This window comes from Callorhinus ursinus, unplaced genomic scaffold, assembly GCF_003265705.2.
Source record: "Callorhinus ursinus isolate GAN/ISIS: 27379988/994484 unplaced genomic scaffold, GSC_fseal_2.0 scaffold2, whole genome shotgun sequence".
NCBI lineage: Eukaryota > Metazoa > Chordata > Mammalia > Carnivora > Otariidae > Callorhinus > Callorhinus ursinus.
The window spans coordinates 77,095,783-77,115,635 of NW_027397064.1; the positions used below are offsets into that span (position 1 = coordinate 77,095,783).

General features: G+C 39.6%; 1 pseudogene; it reads left to right on the forward strand.

Annotated features, from left to right (window-relative positions):
• Nucleotides 1-19,220, forward strand: part of LOC112810682 (endonuclease III-like protein 1) — a 114,415-nt pseudogene extending 95,195 nt beyond the window's left edge.
• The last annotated feature ends 633 nt before the right edge of the window (nt 19,221-19,853 follow it).

Sequence of the window (19,853 nt, forward strand, 5' to 3'; positions counted from 1 at the left end):
AGGAGGCATAAATGGGATAATGCTTGAATAATAAAATCACCCATCTCTTTGTGCAGTCTTTCCATTTTATTTCATTTAGCATAGAGATAAGAAAAGGAAAGTGTTTTAGTCATTGAAAATGCCATCTTTTATGTACACCTTGAATGATAAGGTGGTTATCTGGTCCTTCCAAGGACTTATATTACTTAAGTGACCTCTCTCTGGAATAAAGACTTTCAATAGAAGGAGTGAAATTCTTGGAAAATGTTTGGGGAAGAGAATGAAAATTCCTTGGTTTATTCTCTGAGTGGTTTCTGAACTTTGTTTTGACTTCAGTTATTTCTAACATGTTTTGGTTTTTAAGATTTTTGAGACTCTGACAGATGCTATGATCCCTTTTTCCAGAAAAGTATGGAGAGACGCAAAATGTTGTGTGATATCTCATAGGGATCAGGAAACCTAGCCTTGGGCCCCAAGATTAAGAAACATGGTTTAGATTTTAAAAAATATGTGTTTTTATAAAATAACTTCTTTTTTTAAACTCCCAAGTCCCATTTTTCTGTCTTTCAGGTGCTTGGTAAGCTCGCTTATCTGTAAATGGATCATTTTTTTAGTATATTTGCTGCCAAAGCGAGCATTAAATGGGCCCATATTTTATTTTATTTTTTTTAAAGATTTTATTTACTTATTTGACAGAGAGAGACACAGCAAGAGAGGGAACACAAGCAGGGGGAGTGGGAGAGGGAGAAGCAGGCTTCCCGCTGAGCAGGGAGCCTGATGCGGGGCTCGATCCCAGGACCCTGGGATCATGACCTGAGCCGAAGGCAGACGCTTAACGACTTAGCCACCCAGGCGCCCCTAAATGAGCCCATATTTTAAATACAAGCTCTCATCAATACATAAAGGTATATTAGGCTTTAAATGTCTCTATATGTTAGTGATTGCATTTTGAAGTATTTTAGCTAAGCATGGGCATGAGGTAATGGTAATATATTGATCATATCAGCCACTAACAAGATTGCCAGATAAAGTGCAGAAGACCCAAATGCATTTGAATTTTAGATAAACAACAAATAATTTTAAAGTATAAATATTTTATGCATTGGAAATTTCCATAAAATTCAAATACCCCAATGCATGGGCCATACTATACTTAAAAATGATTTATTATCTGGAATTCAAATGTAACTGGCTATCTTGAATTTGTTTTATTCTGGCAGCTCTAGACTAACAAAACATTTTTTCCGTTGTTGCAGTAATAGGTTCACATACCTGTTTCTGTCACAATTCCTGTTCCTTCCCAAAGGCAGGAATATATTATCTCATGTTTCATTCCCTGCCACCCCTCCCCCCACTATCTATTAAAGGCCCTAGAACATAATAGATAGTCATGAAATTTGCTAAATGAAGAAAATGATTCAATTTCTAAGTAAAAGGGACTTGGTATTTGGGTCAAGTATTTCAAGGGACTTTTTACTATAGAGTCAAACTCCAAGCCAGTCTTAATTTGAACAGCTTGTCTAAAGTCCAATTTAAAATTAGAACTCAGCTCTCCTTAACTCCAAAGCCAATGTTATATTAACTTCTTATTAGTGGTTCCCAAAGGAGGAAATACAGTATCTTTTTTTTTTTTTTAAAGAGAGGGAGCACAGGAGCAAGCAGGGTGGGGGGTGCAGATGGAGTGAGAGAGAGAGAGGATCTTAAGAAGGCTCCCCTCCCAGTGCCCAGAGCCCAGCAAGGAGCCCCGGTGAAACTCGATTTCATGACTCTGAGATCATGACCTGAGCTGAAATCAAGAGTCTGACGCTTAACGGATGGGGCCATCCAGGTGCCCCAGAAAATACTGTATTCTAAAAAGCATTTTAATTAATAGAAACAATGTGAGGGGTGGGGGTTTGGGCGAAAAAGCTACTGGAATTTAGTGGGTGGGAGCCAGTGATGCTATGTATCCAGCAATATGTGGGGATAATCCCACACAACAAAGAATTATTCTGGCTCCCACGGGACTTTTGAGATTACTTCCAGGTATTCAAAAAGGGAATAAACTCTTAAAAATGATTTCAAACTAGAACCTAACTCCAGTGACACATATACATAAAGTTTTGTGTTGCATTAATACACATTGAATTTTCTAAGAATGAAACTAGCACCTAAATCAAGAGGAGATGTCACATAAAACTCCACAATAACTTGATAAGCAGAGTCTAAAAAATCCAATAGTGTATAAAATGCCGGGTGACGTTTATTGCAAATTAATTAAATGGCCAAGGTAAAACTGTATAGTCATCTGGGAAGTAATGGTTCCATTGGCTTAAATGCAAGAGCCACAATCCAAATATGTCCTGGTCTCAGATGCAGTATGGTTCTACCTGCCGGCACTGTCTGCTCCAGCTTAATATTTTGGGGGACAATTCTGGGTTCTGAGGCTGGCTGGAACTTCCAGAAGAGCAGCAACAATTCCAGGAACCTCCTGAGTAGTTGGTGATTAGTTCATGACCTCAGTAGAACAATGCACCTTTTCCCCTAAATAAAGCTCCCTGCTATATTTATGCCTGGCTTTGCTCTTGTATGTCTTCACCCGTCAATAAGATAAGAACATCAGCCCACCTTCAGCACTGAGAAGTGGGTTGGGCAGAAGATGGGAGCAAATTGCCTATGTTGTTTTACTCACGTTTGCTAATTAAGGAATGAGTTATCTTGTCTTTCCCTGCTCTTTGTTTAGTTTGGAACCTTACTAAGAGTTTTTTACTATTTTAGAAGATTCCGTCACTGATGATAATCCCCTTATGATATTTGGTTCTTCAGTTCAACACGTTTGTATCTATCATCTTCATGGCAATTTTATGGAGAGAAGAAAACATCTGTTTCATTTGCTTTCTATGGAAATCACATTGAAATAGTAATTATATTACTATAAATTTTAAAAATTCTTCTTTACAATATAGAGGTGACATTACATTCCTTTTTGAGATTATACTTGTAGGTAAAATTTATATTACTTATAAATATCATTTGAAAATATTTATTGATTGGTACTGCTCTGAGTTATCTGATGGAAACAGATATTTCAAAACACCAGCCAATCCGAGCAACGTCCAATATTCAGATAAAGTATACTATTCACATGTTGTCAGATTACCCAGTATCAAATTGTATCTGAGAAAAACAATGCCAAAAAATAATAGTAGTAAATAGTATTTCTTTTTTTAAGATTTATTTATTTTAAAAGAGAAAGAGCGTGTGTGCACACATGCACGCTCAAGTGGGGGGAGGGGCAGAGGGAGAGGGAGAGAGTGTGTGAAGTTGACTCCGCACTGTGTGCTGCGTGTGAAGCCCCATTTGGGGCTCAGTCTCACGACCCTGAGATCACGACCTGAACTGAAACCTAAGAGTCGGATGCCCAACTGACTGTGCCACCCAGACACCCCATTAAACATTTTTAAACACAGATTTCCTAGGGAAAATCAGTACACATTTATAGAAATTTGCAATTGGCAATTTACTTTTTATAAAGTTTTTTAAAGTTTTCTTAAGTAAGAGAGAGAACTCCTTATCACTTCACTATTTCCAATATAAGTAACATTTGGACGGAGTACACAAGAAAATGTAAAGATTTCTTCTGGAAGCCTTGAGGTTGCATTGGTAAAATGGCAGGCTTTTAGTTCTTGTTGAAGGCCAACAGACATATCTAGGCCAGATATTACGGGGAAAGAGAGCACCTTCTTTGAACACTGCAGGACACCTTGGTGCATTTTAGTAAATACAGGATGTGACTAAGAGCCTTGTGTGGAGTCAGACTGGGCTAAGTTCAAATCCCCTATAAGCCGCTTCTTGGGGACTTAAGCATTTTACGTAATCTCTCTGAGCGTCAGCTTTCTTTTTTGTAAACAAGGGTAATTAGAGGCCCTTTTATCCCTATGTAAAGTAACACATGTAGGTGCCATATTAGTCTGCTCCACCTGCCATAACAAAATACCAACGACTGAATGGTTTCAAGGACAGACATTTCCTCACAGTTCTGGAGGCTGAGAAGCCCGAAATCAAGGTGCCAGTGCATTTGATTTCTTGTGAGGCCCCTCTTCTTGGCTGCGGATGGTTGCATTCCCTCTGTGGGCAGTACGAAGTGGGGGACTCTCTCCCTGTAAGGACACTAATTCCATTGGGTCGGGGCTCCGTCTTTAGGACCTTAGTTAGCATTTATTACCCCTTTAAAGGCCTGACGTCCAAATACATCAGATTGGGGGTTCGGGCTTCAACATATACTCCCTGGCACAGTGCCAGATCCTCAGTAGTGCTGGCGAACATTGGTTATTATTAGCATCCTAGATCAGGTCTAATCTTCACAAAACCATGTTGGGACGTAAGCATGATTATCTTCATTTTAGACATAAGAAAACTGAGGCTCGGAAAACATGGGTCCCTTACTTTGGTGGAAGCATTCAGGAAGTGGTAATACCAGAATTTAAACTTGGTTCAGGTTGTGTATCAGCAATACACGGGCTGATTGTATTCCATACTACACTGCTTCTCAGAATAATGATGTTTTAATTAATTATTAACAACCCACATTCTGGGGCGCCTGGGTGGCTCAGTCATTAAGCGTCTGCCTTCAGCTCAGGTCATGATCCCAGGGTCCTGGGATCGAGCCCTGCATCGGGCTCCCTGCTCCGCGGGAGGCCTGCTTCTCCCTCTCCCACTCCCCCTGCTTGTGTTCCCTCTCTCGAGATGTATCTCTCTGTCAAACAAATAAATAAAATCTTAAAAAAAAAACATTGTTACAGTACTTTATAAATTATAAAGTGCTTTCCCAGCCTTTAATTGTTACTGCGGAGAATGTTAGGAGGCTAGTTAAAAGGGATGGAAAAGGGAGGCCTGGGTTCCTCAGAGGCCAACAGCAACAAAGGTGCTGCAAAAGAAGATCCCATTTGAAGGTAAAGCAAAACTCAGAGGACTTTTCAATCAGAGAGGTAGGCAAAAGGTGCAGGAAGGTGAAATTGAAGAAAGGGCAAACCTTAAGGAAAATCGAAGAAAGGACAAAGCCTTCAGCAAAGCAAGAAATGAGAGGAGAGTTGGCATCACTGAGATGAGAGGCTGCAAGACATACTGCAGTCAGCTAGCTACCTCGGACAATGCCAACAGGCCGGGAATGGTTCAGCGCGAATTAGCGTCACTGTAGTCCAGAAGTGGGAAGTGAGCAGGATGGTTTTTCCTGCGTGAAAGAGAAGTTCATGGTTGCTAAGAGTACTGTGGTTTAAGGTGCTGGATCTGGAGGTGAATTGCCTGGGGTCACATTCTGCCTGTGTGAGCTTGGGGAAAATGTAGGCTTCCCCATTGTGGTATGGGGATGATGGTACTCCTTGTCTCATAATATTGATGTGTTAAATAATATATTGGGTGCTGTGTGCTTAGCACTGTGCCTACGACTCAGTAAAATGTTACAATGATGATGATGATATGATTATTTTATCTCTAGAATAATTACATTTTGGCTAATTATGTACATTGCAATCACGACTATGTCTCTTACACTCCAGATGAGAGGTCAGAAGGTACAATATTCCTATAAAACATCGTTGTCTGTGTACAACCTTTTCTAGGAAATCCTCAGGGAGACGTAGCACCCGAGTTCCTGAGGAAGTGAAACCAGGGTCCATCAAAACCTGAGCAGAGGGGCACTTGGGTGGCTCAGTCAGGTAAGTGTCTGTTTTGGCTCAGGTCATGATCCCAGGGTCCTGGGATCAAGCCCCACATCGGGCTCCCTGCTCAGCAGGGAGTCTGCTTCTCCCTCTGCCACTGTCCCTGCTTGTGCTCTCTCTCTCTCTTAAATATATACATAAATAAAATCTTTAAAAATAAATCAAAAACCCTCTGGTGAATGGAGCAGGCAGGCTGATCCTGGGAAGGCTGAGTTAGGTATCAAAGCTCTGGGGACATATTAGCAGGATGATTTCCTAAGGAACATCTCCTGCTATCTTGTCTTTGTTCTCCTGTCCACACACATTCACTACAAGTCCCTTTCCCTGGGCCAGGAGGTAGTGGCTGAATGTTTCCGATAAGGAACCCCTTGCTGCCCTGAGAATATTGGTCCCAAGGAGAATGAAAGAACAAGTGAGAGCAAAAGTGACAACAAGGAGAAGGAAGGAGAAGAGAAAGAGAGTGAATAAGGCAGAGATCGCTCAGAAAGTTTCTCACAGCCAGGACCATACGAGAAAGGGGTTATGATTCCCATGTTATAGCTGGAGAAAATGAATAGGGCAGGAAATGGGTTGTCCATGCAGATCTACTAACTCAAAATTTCTTGCCCATTGTACTAAGTTCTGCTTTTCTCCCCGCAAAGCATGGGGATACCTAAAATTCCAAAGAGATCATGGGTTTCTTTCAACTACCAGCTGCTGTGCAAAGACAACGTGGTTGATCCAGCATGGTTGTTTAGAAGACAAAAGGCTTTATTTGGAAAAAAGAGTTATTGTCTCATGTAGTATTATAAGTAAAACTAGTTTATTGAACAACAACAACAACAACAACAAAAAAACCTAGGTCTAAATATGAAAGATCATTCACAAAATAAAAAGATAAACTTCATGGCTTTTCTGTTTCCCTTTGTATACATGTGCATAAAATTTTCTACATTTATCTATAACATTTTTCTTAATTTCGCATCAGGGAAACTGCAAACTCTGATACTTTATTCTGTGTGTAATTGAGGTCAGCCTCTGTAGAAAACTGGGACATCTCAATTATATAAGCCCTGTTCCGTCCACACCATCCTTATTATTTACTGCTTCAATCATATTCTGTATTGTCCATTTCTAAAATAAGAGACATAATATGTACTTGTCTAATATGAACTTTGATGATTTGTTACTTTAATTAAAAGAATTTTTAAAGTGTTGATGCAAGACAACATTGATGATTTCGAACAAAATTCCTGAATAAAGTAAGCCATAAATCTCATATGAGACTATCTTTAGAAAACAACTATTTTGATCACATATCCTCTAGTAAGGTGTTCACTTTTCATTCGAGTGGTCAAGAAGTCCGAGTATCTTTTGTTTCCTCGAGGGATGTATATATTTGAAATCAGGCACAGTCCACCGAATGGCAGTGCATCAAATATAGGGGGAGGAATGATGAAGAAAAAGAAAATATATGAAAATAGACAGATGAATTTGGGAACCTTACTTGCCTTGGGGGAAAAGAGCCATGAAATAGCTGCTAACACCCTTGAAAATACTGTGTATGTGTCTCATTATACCACCTAGATTTCCAGCCTATCACATTCCATGAGGTCTTTGCAAGCCAATGATGCTAGGGCTGTCAGCATGATATTCTCTAACTTGAGATGGCTCCCACCCCCACCATTTTGTAAAACTTCCTGAAAAGCAACGGAGGGAGCCTTGCCAGATATTCTTTCTAACGCCGTTTAATAAGAGTATTTTCAGATTTCAGTCAGAACAGCTCAATGCTAGTGATATGCTGGGGCATCCACTCCTCAGCCACTCATTTTATTTTCCCGGAAATTACATTTGATTCCACCCAGCCGCTATCGTTGTATATAGTGCCTTCAAATTCACCACCCTAGTTGCAAGTTCTGCATTCAGCTTGATCCATTTTCCCAGTTAGGTTGTCCCTCTGGTGAGATTCTGGCTGTCCATATTAAAATTAGTAATTAATATTGATAATGCTAATTATCAATATTAATAGCCTTGGGTTTGTTGAGAGTTGAGAGAGCCTTCTTAGAGAAAGTGTGCATTGTTTAGAAGCAGGGCAGTGACTGCTTTGGAGCATCTTGAGTTCCTCATGAAATGCTGGGAATTCTGTGCAGTCCCAGAGGGAACAGTGCATTCTTCTTTCTCTTAGCGTGTGCTCACTGATGTGGAAGTGAGTGGAGCTGGTTTCCCTGAGCCCCTCACAGATTCTGTCCCTTCCTTGGCTTGAGTGCAAAATCACAGACAAGAGGACACAGAGCATTCTATAAGATGTCCACTGAAGCCTCCAGAATCCTGGTGGTGAAATAAAGTCATTAGGGGAGTAAAGTGCTGTGATTGAGCTCTTGAAGGAACTAGCAGCTGACATCGCCAGAACCCCAAACTATGGGAATCAGTGAGACAGAGATCATTTAGAGGGCTACTTCTCTAAAGAACAGGATGAATCACCTTTCTGCCTTCTAACCTACTCCCCAAATTTCTCTCCAACTTGAGAGGACAGCCACCTCCCACTTGCCACCCCCATCCCTTCAAGGACAATCGACTTGGACTTTCTATTTTTTTTTTTAAAGATTTTATTTATTTATTTGAGAGAGAGAGAGAACGAGAGATAAAGAGCACGAGAGGGAAGAGGGTCAGAGGGAGAAGCAGACTCCCTGCTGAGCAGGGAGCCCGATGTGGGACTCGATCCCGGGACTCCAGGATCATGACCTGAGCCGAAGGCAGTTGCTTAACCAACTGAGCCACCCAGGAGCCCCATGGACTTTCTATTTTTAATGGATCCAGAGAAACTATTTTGTACATAGGGCTCCTTTTCTCACCTCTTATTTTGGCCAGTGTGATATATGTTTGGCATGGGGATAAATTGAGATTGAAATCTTTGAAGTGTTGCTGATGCGATCACAGCAGAATGACGACAGAGGAAGGGAAGGGCGGACAAGAGAGTCTGAATACAGCACTCTAGTCATGGCACCAGATTATTTTGAGAACAGTATCTTCCTCTTCCTGCCTGTTCTCTCCCTCAATGTGTGTCCTTGTTTTCTTGCCTCGCACAAATATTCAGATGCTCTTAGTGCCCTCCATTCATTTATTTTCATAGCTATACAAGAGTAAGGATTTCTGTTCACATTTTTTTCTTACTGTTGCTTCTCTCACACCATTTGGTTACGCTGCTAGTACATTCTAAGGACTGTGCACTCGGTTTAGGTATATTTTCTGGCAATATTGTTCTTCCTGCTTGATCTAAGAAAAGTCTCTCATTTGCTCTCCTGCTTTCTCTGACACTTTCTCCCTTCAGCTTAGTACAAAGACTCTGCAATCTGCTTTCAGTCATCACTGTTGACACATCAAAGAAATATGACTTTAATTTTTCAAAGAAAATATGAATCATGTAGTGTTTCGCACACAGACAGTACCCTTCTCTGTTAGCTAGTGTGCAATCTAAAATTCTTAGCTGTATTTTATACACAAGCAATGGTCATATTATTGGGACTGTACCACGCAGAGCGCCACCCCACCAGGATATGAGCTCATCTTCTCTGAGAAACTAAGTGGGGTTGAGCTGGGTCAGTGTTTGGAGGAACTCATTTCCAATGAAATCCAAGAGAATCTCAGGAAGGGACAATTCCATATTCTGGACAATGGCCTCCTTATTTGATGAGAACATTTCAGCTGAAAGTTAAAAAGCAATGATAGACTCATTATTGTCACAGGAAAACCGCTTAATTGAAAATAAATCCCCATTTTATATGATTACCAAACAACAAGAAACAACAACTAAGTGGCACAGAGAGAAGGTTCATTCACAGTTCACCTTTGTGTGAGTGACACAAAGTAAATGAACAACGATAAGATTTTTTTCTCCAAATTAACAATTTCTAAGGTGTGTGGTATGGTCAGAACAGTTTCAACGCGTTTTCTGTATGTATAATACTTTACACAAAGTGTTGGTTTTCCTGAGGATGCCCCTGTCATTGCAAGACCTTGAATATCTTTGTGATTCATCCAGGTATCTGTTTCCAGAGACTTACGGTAAAATGCGGAATGTCTGTGAATCCAAATTAACTATTAAACTATGGTGGCAGTACCCAGGAAACAGAACATTTGATGCACCAAAACATCCCCTTCTCTAGTTACTCGCATAAAAATCTTTATTGTCTGGTGATGATGAGACAAAGGAAGGAGACAAGAAGTGGCAAAAAATGAATAATCAAGAGCAACATGTAAGCCTGAATCCTGTAATTACACTCTGCCCACTAAAGGTTCCTGTACATATCACTTGGATTCAACTCTCTCAATCTCTCATTACTTATGATTGTGTCCCCTGAAGGCTTGTTATCCAACCCACAGTGAGGGGGATGTATTCCAAAGCTGGGGGAATTGTTTCTATTGGGTTATGCAGGTGGGTGGGTGAATTTACAGTTGCAGGCATTCAGGAATGTACCAGTGACAGCAAGATTCCTGCAGCTTCATTTCAGCTGCCAAAGAAATGACTCTGCTGAATATTGACTGTGTTCTGCTTTAGGTATTGCCCTTGGAGGCAGTCACCATTGACAAACACACACGCAGGCTCGTCCTCATGCATCCCGCATGGCAACTGCACAGTGCTCCCAAGTAAAGTCAAGTGGCTACGTCTTCTGGGATTGTCTCTGGACAGATAACTATTCTAGATTGCGTGTGTGTCCTGGTGGTGGAGAATGGAGGATGCTTATATAAAAAATTGAGAACATGTTTTATTAACCTAATGATACTGATGATTTAATGAGAAATGTAAAATAAAAATAAAAACCTACTAGTAAATACAATAAAATGGGCAATACGTGTATATGTAAATAACTGATCTAGTAGAGTGGAGGCATAAATCCCAAGTGTTTTCATAGGAAGAGTAAAAGGAAGAAGGAGAAAGGAAAGGGTGGCTTGGAAAAGACAGTAAGTAGGATGACAGGCTTATAGTTAATCTCAAAATAGATTATGGAAAAGCAGATTTTTTTCCTGGTCTTAGAAGAGAGACACGAAATCAGTGTTTTTAAGGTGAGTGGATGCCCTGCGGTAGCATGTTTAAAATTGTCATTCTTAAAATCTGTGCGATGTTCAGGGAGGAGAGGGTTTGAGATGGTGGTATAGGAAGACCCTGAACTCAGCTCCACACATGGACCCAACAGCTACATATAGAACAGCTCTCTTGGAAAAAGACCTGAAAACTAGCTGAACAGCTCCCCCACAACAAAGGATAAAAAAGCCACATCGAGATAAATGGGAGAGGCAGGGACAGTTTCACCAAAACCCCCACCCGTGGTGCAGCAACCCACAAGCCAAAGGGATCTCACAAATATGGAGTGTATCCCTGAGGAGCAAGTGGTTTGAGCCCCACATCACCCCAACCCTTGGGACTTGCAATTCTATTCCTAGTAATTAATTTTATAAAAATGTCCCTAAAAGTGTGTTTAAATGTGTATAGAAATGCATAGAGATGTGCCCTGCAGCATTATTTGTAATAATGAAAATGCAGCATTATTTGTAGTAGTGAAAAATTAGAAGCAATCTAAATGCCTATCAATAAAAAATTACTGAATAAATTGTGGTTCATTCATATAGTAAGAACATCAGTAAGCCACTAGAAGAATGAAGATCTGCAGATCATGACAAAGAAACATGTTTATGATATGTTGCTAAGTGTAAATCACAAATAACAAAACAGTCCATATAATATGATTTTATATTTTAGATAAATACATGTGTATATTTGGCGGTGCCTGGGTGGCACAGTTGGTTGAACATCCGACTCTTCGTTTCAGCTCAGGTCATGATCTCAGGGTCGTGATTTCAGGGTCAGGATCAAGCCCCGTGTTGGGCTCCATACTCAGTGTGAAGTCTGTAACTTTCCCTCTCCCTCTCCTTCTGCCCCTGCCCCCCACCCTGACATCTCTCTCTCTCTCTCATATTAATAAATAAATCTTTTTAAAAAATACAAATGTATGTATCTAAATGATGTAGTTTTTTTCTATGCACATTTGTATTTTTAAACTTTTTTTAAAAATTCAAAGTAAAATAAAATACTCAGAAACACCTGAGATGAAATTGTGACCAAAGAAATGCCATTTGGCTATACCTATGCCTTTTCAAAGTAGTTTTCCAAGTCAAGCAGTAGGTAGACTCTAGCAGATTTAAGGTAGCTTAACTCCAAAACTCCACAGTCATTTTGCAATGGCCATGCTCAATCAGTAGCTTCTCATCCTTCCCCCGGATTACTGCCTTGACCTTCAAACTGGTCTCCCTGCTCCTACTGTTGATCTACAACAACACCCATTTTCGACACAGCAGTCTGAGTAATCTTTACAATATTTAAATGATATTCATATCACCACCTTCAATGGCTTCCTGTCACACTCAAGATGAAATCCAAATCCCTAACCTCTCCTATAAGGACCTCTGTCATCTTATCCTCCTCTAATGGCGTGCCACCCCTACCTCACTGTGCCACAGCCACTCTGGACCCTTTCATTTGTTCGAAGGCACTGAGTTCTTTCTTTCCACAAGACCTTTGCACATGCTTTTCACTTTTTCTGGAATGCTCTTTTCCTGCCTCCAAACCTACCCCAGCCCTCCCCTTTTCTTGGCTAAGGTACAGCCAGTAAGTCTTTCTCAGAGAGGATTTCCCTGATCATCTTCACTAATGAAATGAAATTCCTATCTTTTTCCCATATTTTCTCATATTTCAGTTGACTCATTACAATATGTAATCTTATTTTTATACTGTTCTTTGTTTAGTGTTTGCCTCACTACCAGAGCAAGATTAATGCGAGCAAGATTAAAACAACCTATAAGATCATTTTCCAGTAGGATACCTGGCAGCATAATATATATTTTTGAATGAATGGATAAATGAAGGAATACTCCTAGACCCCTCGTATTGATTCTTATTTTTAAAAGGGCTTTTTTAGTGAACTTCGGTGAGCATATCAAAATATTCTGAAGTAAACCAGAACATAAAACCAATCAACTGTAACACAAAAGTGTTTTTGTTAATGAACTAAAGTACTGAACTAAGTAGAAACCTCCTTGGGTGCCACTTACAAAAATAGGCTGCTCTTTTCATATGCTTTCAACCTGTAGGAGAGTAGGTGTTGCAACCCTGCTAAGCATTGTGCTGTTAGAATCCCAGTTACCAGGGAAGCCAGCAACACCCGTTGGTGAAGCTGTTCTGTCTCAACTCACATGTTATCTCCGGTAATTGAAACTACCCTGTAAGTACTTATGTCATCTTGTCCTCCTCAGGCTTTCAGCTTCCTGTAATGGCACACCACCCTCCTACCTTTTTAAATAGGGCCACAGCTGATCTGTTCTACATCCTCCACATTTAGAATTTTCCCTTTGAGGAAGGAGGTGATAAGATGGAGAAATGCAAGAAAATCTCCCTACCAAAAATATCAGTTCTCTGGGAGGAGAAAGACAAGCTGAAATCTAATCCTGTGTTCATGAGTCAAGTGTTGCTTGCCTTTCTTAGATGAATTTTGTGAGGAGTTTTATTAATGTGCAAACTTTCTTTCCAAGCTCCCAAGTTACGTTTGTCTTGCTCTCATTTACCATTTCCACTAGAAACATCTGCATCTACAACTGATACCAGTTCTAAAGTATTTTACTCTTGGAATTGATTAAATTTCTTTGAGTCATATGCAACAGAACCAGAAGAGAATTTTTTAAAAGATAAGAAAATACAAAAGAAATCTGTTGGATAGGCTCTAAGACATCAAAGGAAACTTGGACAATGAAGTATTAGAAAGGATGAAGACAAAGCTGGTCCAAATTCATGAGCTTTTTCTCTAAAGTTCCAGAATGAACATATGTCGAATCCTTTCTCCATATTGTGTGCTGCTTAAAAGTCTCAAGGCAAGTTTCTGATTGGACCACTTCGAGTTAGGTATCCGCTTCAGTATCCAATTAGGTATTACCAGCCAGACCCTCTTCTGTGAATGGAGTAGGCATAGAAAAGTACTTGGAAGATATCTTAACGGATGCTCATCATACACAGCATATTGTTGAAACTATTTGTTGATTGATTTAAAAAAACTTTAAATATACATGGGTAACTCACAGAGAGGCTTTGAAAGAGACATATTTTTATTAAGTTTTTATTTTAATTCCAGTATAGTTAACATACAGTGTTGTATTAGTATCAGGTGTACAATGTAGTGATTCAACAATTCCATACATCACCCAGTGCTTATCACAACAAGTACCCTCCTTAATCCCCATCACCTATTTCACACATCCTCCACCCACCTCCCCTCTGGTAGCCATCAGTTTGTTGAAAGAGCCATATATATATATATTTTTTTATCTTTAAATTTTTTATTGTTATGTTAATCACCATACATTACATCATTAGTTTTTGATGTAGTGTTCCATGATTCATTGTTTGTGCATAACACCCAGTGCTCCACGCAGAACGTGCCCTCTTTAATACCCATCACCAGGCTGACCCATCCCCCCACCCCCCTCCCCTCTAGAACCCTCGGTTTGTTTTTCAGAGTCCATCATCTCTCATGGTTCGTCTCTCCCTCTGATTTCCCCCCTTCATTCTTCCCCTCCTGCTATCTTCTTCTTTTTTTTTCTTCTTAACATATATTGCATTATTTGTTTCAGAGGTACAGATCTGTGATTCCACAGTCTTGCACAATTCACAGCGCAAAGAGCCATATTTTAATAACAGGGTTCTAGAGTGACATCCTTTAACTTTGTCCAAATACAGAGAAAGACATAGGAAACTGAGGCTCTCAGAAAGTCCTTATGTTTGGGTATAGAATGCTGACCTTTAAGCAATATGGCTTCACATTTCTTCAGTCTCCTGTTGGATAAAAGAGTTGTCTAGTGCGCATGGTGTCTTTTTAGTTTTGGTTGCCTTTCTCCCTTCTCACTCATCCAAATTCTCGTCATCAGTTCTTTTTGTCCTCTTTGGTTTGTCATTTCCCACACCGCCCACATTATCTTTGTACCTTTGCTCTTATCACCTTATTCCCAAAGATTGACATTGACTACCAAAGTCTTCTTGCCTAGAGTTATTTACGTCCTTTATTTCACCTTGCATGTGCTACAAGAGGAATCCTAAATTCCTAAAACACTACTTTTGTCATGATGTTTATCTCCCCCAAAACATTTAATCCCCTCTGTTTTCCTACTTAATAAATTCTGATCTCCTCTGCTAAAACGTTCAAATCCTTCAATAGTTTGGCCATTCTTTACCACACTTTGGTTTCTATTCTTCCTTAGCCTGAATGCCTGGGTCTATCATTTTGACCTCCTTAATGTCTTCCTTCAACTATGTCCATATACCTACTCACACTCCTGACTCACTTTTGGTCTTTTACTGCCCCAGAACACGATCTTTCATCTCTCTGTTCACCTGTTGAAATTCAGATTGTTTTTCTAAGCTCATCTCAAGGCTCAACCTCCCGTGAAGTATACCTATGCTTACTGTCCATCTCATTTTTTAAAATATTTTCTTTTTGAATATATTACATGTGATAGCCTTATGAAAGACTATCCTATTTTTAATGTCTGCCCACATTTTGCAAATATAACATATCAAAATATAAAAAGGATCTAATACTCTGCTATTCATTCATTATTTGCAAGAAATATTAATCGGGTACATCCTACATGCCTGACAACACATATGCAAAGAGCAAGAAAGGTAAAGACATCTGCTCTCATTGACCTTAATTCTGGTGGGAGAAGATACGCTGCACCCTGGACAGGGGACGAAGTCATAGTAGGTAACGTAATTATGAGAAATAGGTAGGCGCAGATTGTGTAGGAATTTGAAAACTATGAATCTAGGGAAATAGCATGATGATTTCTCCTCCCCCTCCTCCTTCTCTCCCCCTCCATGACAAGGCTAAACAGTGTGGATTTTATCTTAAGGGCAATGGATGATCACTGACTTCTGTGCAGAACAAGATTATAGGAGGGCGAAAGGAGGAACAAAGAGTACATGAAAAAGAATCTAGGGATTGGATGATGGCATCTTGGGCCAGGGTGATCGTAATGGAGTTGGAGGGATCGTTTTGTGTGTTTATGTGTGACCTCGGCTACCATATTAAAAAAATACAGAACAAAACACCAGAGACAAACGGCATATCTTAACCCAGGAGGTATTACGCAGGTAAAAGCACATAGCAAATGTTATATATATTGGCAAATGGCTGAATTTAATTTTATCCTTATCTTCACTGTAAAAAGAATGATTTGCAAGATAGAAGATAGAAGACTGGTGAATTGACAATTCTTTTCATTGGATATTTCCCTTCATCATCACAATGGATACCTAACAGTTTGTTGGATTTTGCAGGCACAATGATATTCAGTCAAGATAGACCCAAACTACTAAAGTGAAACTTCCCTAAGTTCTTCACACTTTGGATGTGTCCCCAATGTGTCACAATAATTTAAGGATTTTTAATAAGAAAATCTCAAGGCAATGTGAGATATTTTGTCATCCCACAAGTATGTTTCTTTTTAGCCCAGTGTGTTTGCTTATATATATATCTAAATACCATGGTGATGGTGCAAATAATTATATAGTCCCCAATGTATAGTTTTTGAGTAGGATGTGCCAGTGATTAAGAATCTATGTGTGGAAATAAAACCGCTGCTTATGAAGGCTGCTAAGTCTCAAGACTGTGCTTGGGTGTGTAATTCATATTTCTTTTTTATAACTAAAACTTGGCTATTTGAAAGTGAACTTTTCCCAAGTAAATTTAAAAAAAAAATTAAATGCCCACAAGAGGAAGACATTCATATAAGTAAGTTGACCCAAAGATCTAGGTAATCTCCTCCTCAGAGAGCAATGATATGGCTGATGGAAAACCTGGAATATCAGGTTCCTAGTGCAGGGCTCTTCTGAAAAAGTTACAGGCAAGGCAGAGAAAATGAAATAATAGCTACAAAAGCACTTTGAAGAATTCAAAAAACATCTGGCACTCCTTATCACAACAGCTTCTCAATTCTTCATTTGGACCACCTCTAAGCTCTTGGATTCTAACGAGTTTATTTGGAATATTCAATTAAATATCAAAATGCATTTCACCAGCCTGAACATCTTCTAACACCTTGCTTTAATTTACAGAAGTAATTTTCAGTGGGAGGAGCGTCCTTCAACGATATCTACAAATACCATTTGAAGAAATACTTTTCTAACCAAGTAGTTCACTATCAAAATATTTCCCAGGCCTGAATTATGGTCCCGTTGGAATCACAGTGTCACAGAATTTTAGAGATGGACAGGGCACTGGAGACCATGTAGTTCAATTCCCTCCTTTGTCATATGAGTAGCAGAAAGCAGGCTGCCTTCCTATGGGAGAGAATGGACAATTGAAAGGGGATCCATGTGTTCTGTCTTCACAGTAAAAATAAGTCCAGTTTACTGACTTACCTGAACCTTTTTTGCAACATGCTAAGATTTAACCTCAAGTCTCCTGAAACTGAGGCCAGTTCTCCTTACCCACAACCAGCTTGTTTACACTAAATTTATTGTAGTATTGAAACCATGTCTCAACTGTAAAAAATCAAATAAAAATGTTTCTGTGAATTTTCTGCATTCCAGGAACTATTCCAAGCACTCTATTAAATTGTTTGATCATCACCCTACCGTCCTATGGGGTACATACCATTATTATTATTGTGCAGATGAAAAAAAATTGAGGCGTAAGAGCTGTCTGGTTATTCATCAAAAGCTACTGAGTGACAGAGCATAAGTATGAGTCCACACAATATGGAGGCTAAATGCTTGTCCATTACTTTATGGCTATCCAAAGTAGTTAACTTAAAATTATGTAAGACTTAGGAAATCAAACAAATTGTTAAAAAGAAACTGTATATGAAGTTCTGATAATGACTGCTTCTTGTTTTAGAACAATAATTTATCTTTCAGCATTAAAAGTTTAAATATATCATCAAAGAGGAAGTCTGAGAGATACTTGGTAATGTTGGGAACATATTTCCTAATTCATGTATTCCTATGAAGCCTTCATCTGTTCCAGTCTTGTCTCTGTCCCTACTTATCAACAGTATTTATAACATGGTAGGAACTCCATAATATCTGTTGACTAAGTGAAGGATTTTAGTGTTGGATGAATTATTGAATTATAAATAAGTTTTATCCCTAAAATTGTTAAAGATTTTTATTAAGGCAAATCTGGAACCTGAAATGATTCATGTAGCTTCCACAAATATTGCCTAATTCCTAAAATACACTTTACAGAATGAGTTTAAACATTATAGATATTGTTAAGTAAGTTTATAAGTAATTTTAATGTCTTTCTGTGAGTATTATATGAGTTGAATTGTACTTTTTAAGTTTGGGACATCGTAAGTACTTACTCTGAGAAAACAGAATTTTAAAAATTGAATTGTTACTATCCAGATTTTTTTTTCTTAATAAATCTGTTTTCTACCTTTGAAATCAAGCAAATTTAATAATGGCAGATCAGTTTAATCCACAGATTGAGAAACTTTTGCCAAGGAAAACATAAGCAAGATCCTCCTCTCTCTCCTTCCCCTCCCCACTCCAAGCCCCACTCAGTCTCTCTTGAAATCCAGAGTGGTAACGCAGGGTATAAATAAATATCTTTACCAGGGTTTGTTCTATGTTCGCCACAGAATATTTAAAGTTTAGTTACTGAAAAAGAACCTTTATCAGGAATTAAGTTCAGAACCCTTGCAGATGTTCTGGACTGAGTCCTACTATTAGCCTTCGTGTGATCCTTTTAGTCAGAGTTTCCTTCTTCCATTCTTGGAAAATGATTTTCTGGTTTCAAAAAAACATGTGGTGTGCAATTTTTTAAAAAGTGAATTTCCCAACCATTTTTCTTCTTTTCCCATGGTGTAGGAACAGCTTCCCATGTTTCAGGGAAGGATCTGCCAGACAAGACCATAAAGGCCAACCTCATCTGCCTGGTGGCCCTTCTGAGGGGACCTTGGTGCTGTTGACAAGTACATGCTCCACAGATGACACCATTTTATCTTCCAGAAACTCCTGACCCTAGTATCACTGGGTTTTAACCTTACAGGAGTAGCAGAAGTGTGAACATCCTTCCTCTGATCAGCAGTAGGGCATGCTGCACAGGATCTCAGAGCTCATAAAAGATGTCTGCTGGCCAGTTCATCGCAGTGTCTGTGTGCACTCCATTAGCTATGCTGTAAAGAATTCCACTTGCTCTTTGTGTTCTATGAAGCAGAACAATAGGTCACTCTCCTCTGGAATAGCTGCTGATGCCTTCAAAGTTCAGTCAAAGCCCACATTTTTTCCCCTCTGAATAATGTATGAGTGTAGTTCACCCACGTGCTGCTAATCTAGTCGGGAGGGAACTTCCAACAGCTTCAGCCTTGTCTGATGTCACTGAACAAACTCACTGGTTCAAACAGGAAGACCTTGTGATCCGACTTTGTTTGGCAGAGGGTTGTGATGAAAAGTTAGAAGTGGGAGAAACCCAGATGCATATGCATGAACATGCAGCAATCTGGAATGCTGATCTGTGAGACCACATCCAATTCAATATCACTCACCTCACAGGCTCTTTCTAGATGGAAAGGTGAGCCCTGCTCCCCCATGCACAGCAGTAAGTAGATGTTCTATTGAGGAAGTACCTCCTCCATTTCCCTTTCTGAAATTCCAGGCCCAGTCAGTGGTCAGCTCTCAGGCCTTATCATCCTACCTAGTCAGTGGCCCCAGTGAGAGACCAACTTCTATTATTTACCTGTGGATTTGTTTCCTAGGGCCGCCATAACAAATGACGACAAACTGGGTGGGTCAAAACAACAGAAATGTATTCTCTCACAGTTCTGCAGGCTATAAGTTCAAGATAAAGATGTTGATAGGGCCATGCTCCCTTTGAAGGTCCTGAGGGAGATTCCTTCCTTGCCTTTTCCAGCTTCTGGTGGCTTCTGGTATTGCATGGCTTGTGGCAGCATAACTCCAATCTGCCTCCATCCTCACAGCTCCATCTTCCCTGTGTGTCTTCACATACCTTCTTATAAGGACACCAGTCACTGGATTTAGGATCTACTGGAATCCAGCGTGTTCTCATCTTAACTAAGTACACTTATGTCTAATAAGGTCACATTCTGAGTTTCCATGAGAACATAAATTATAGGGGGATGCTATTCAACTTT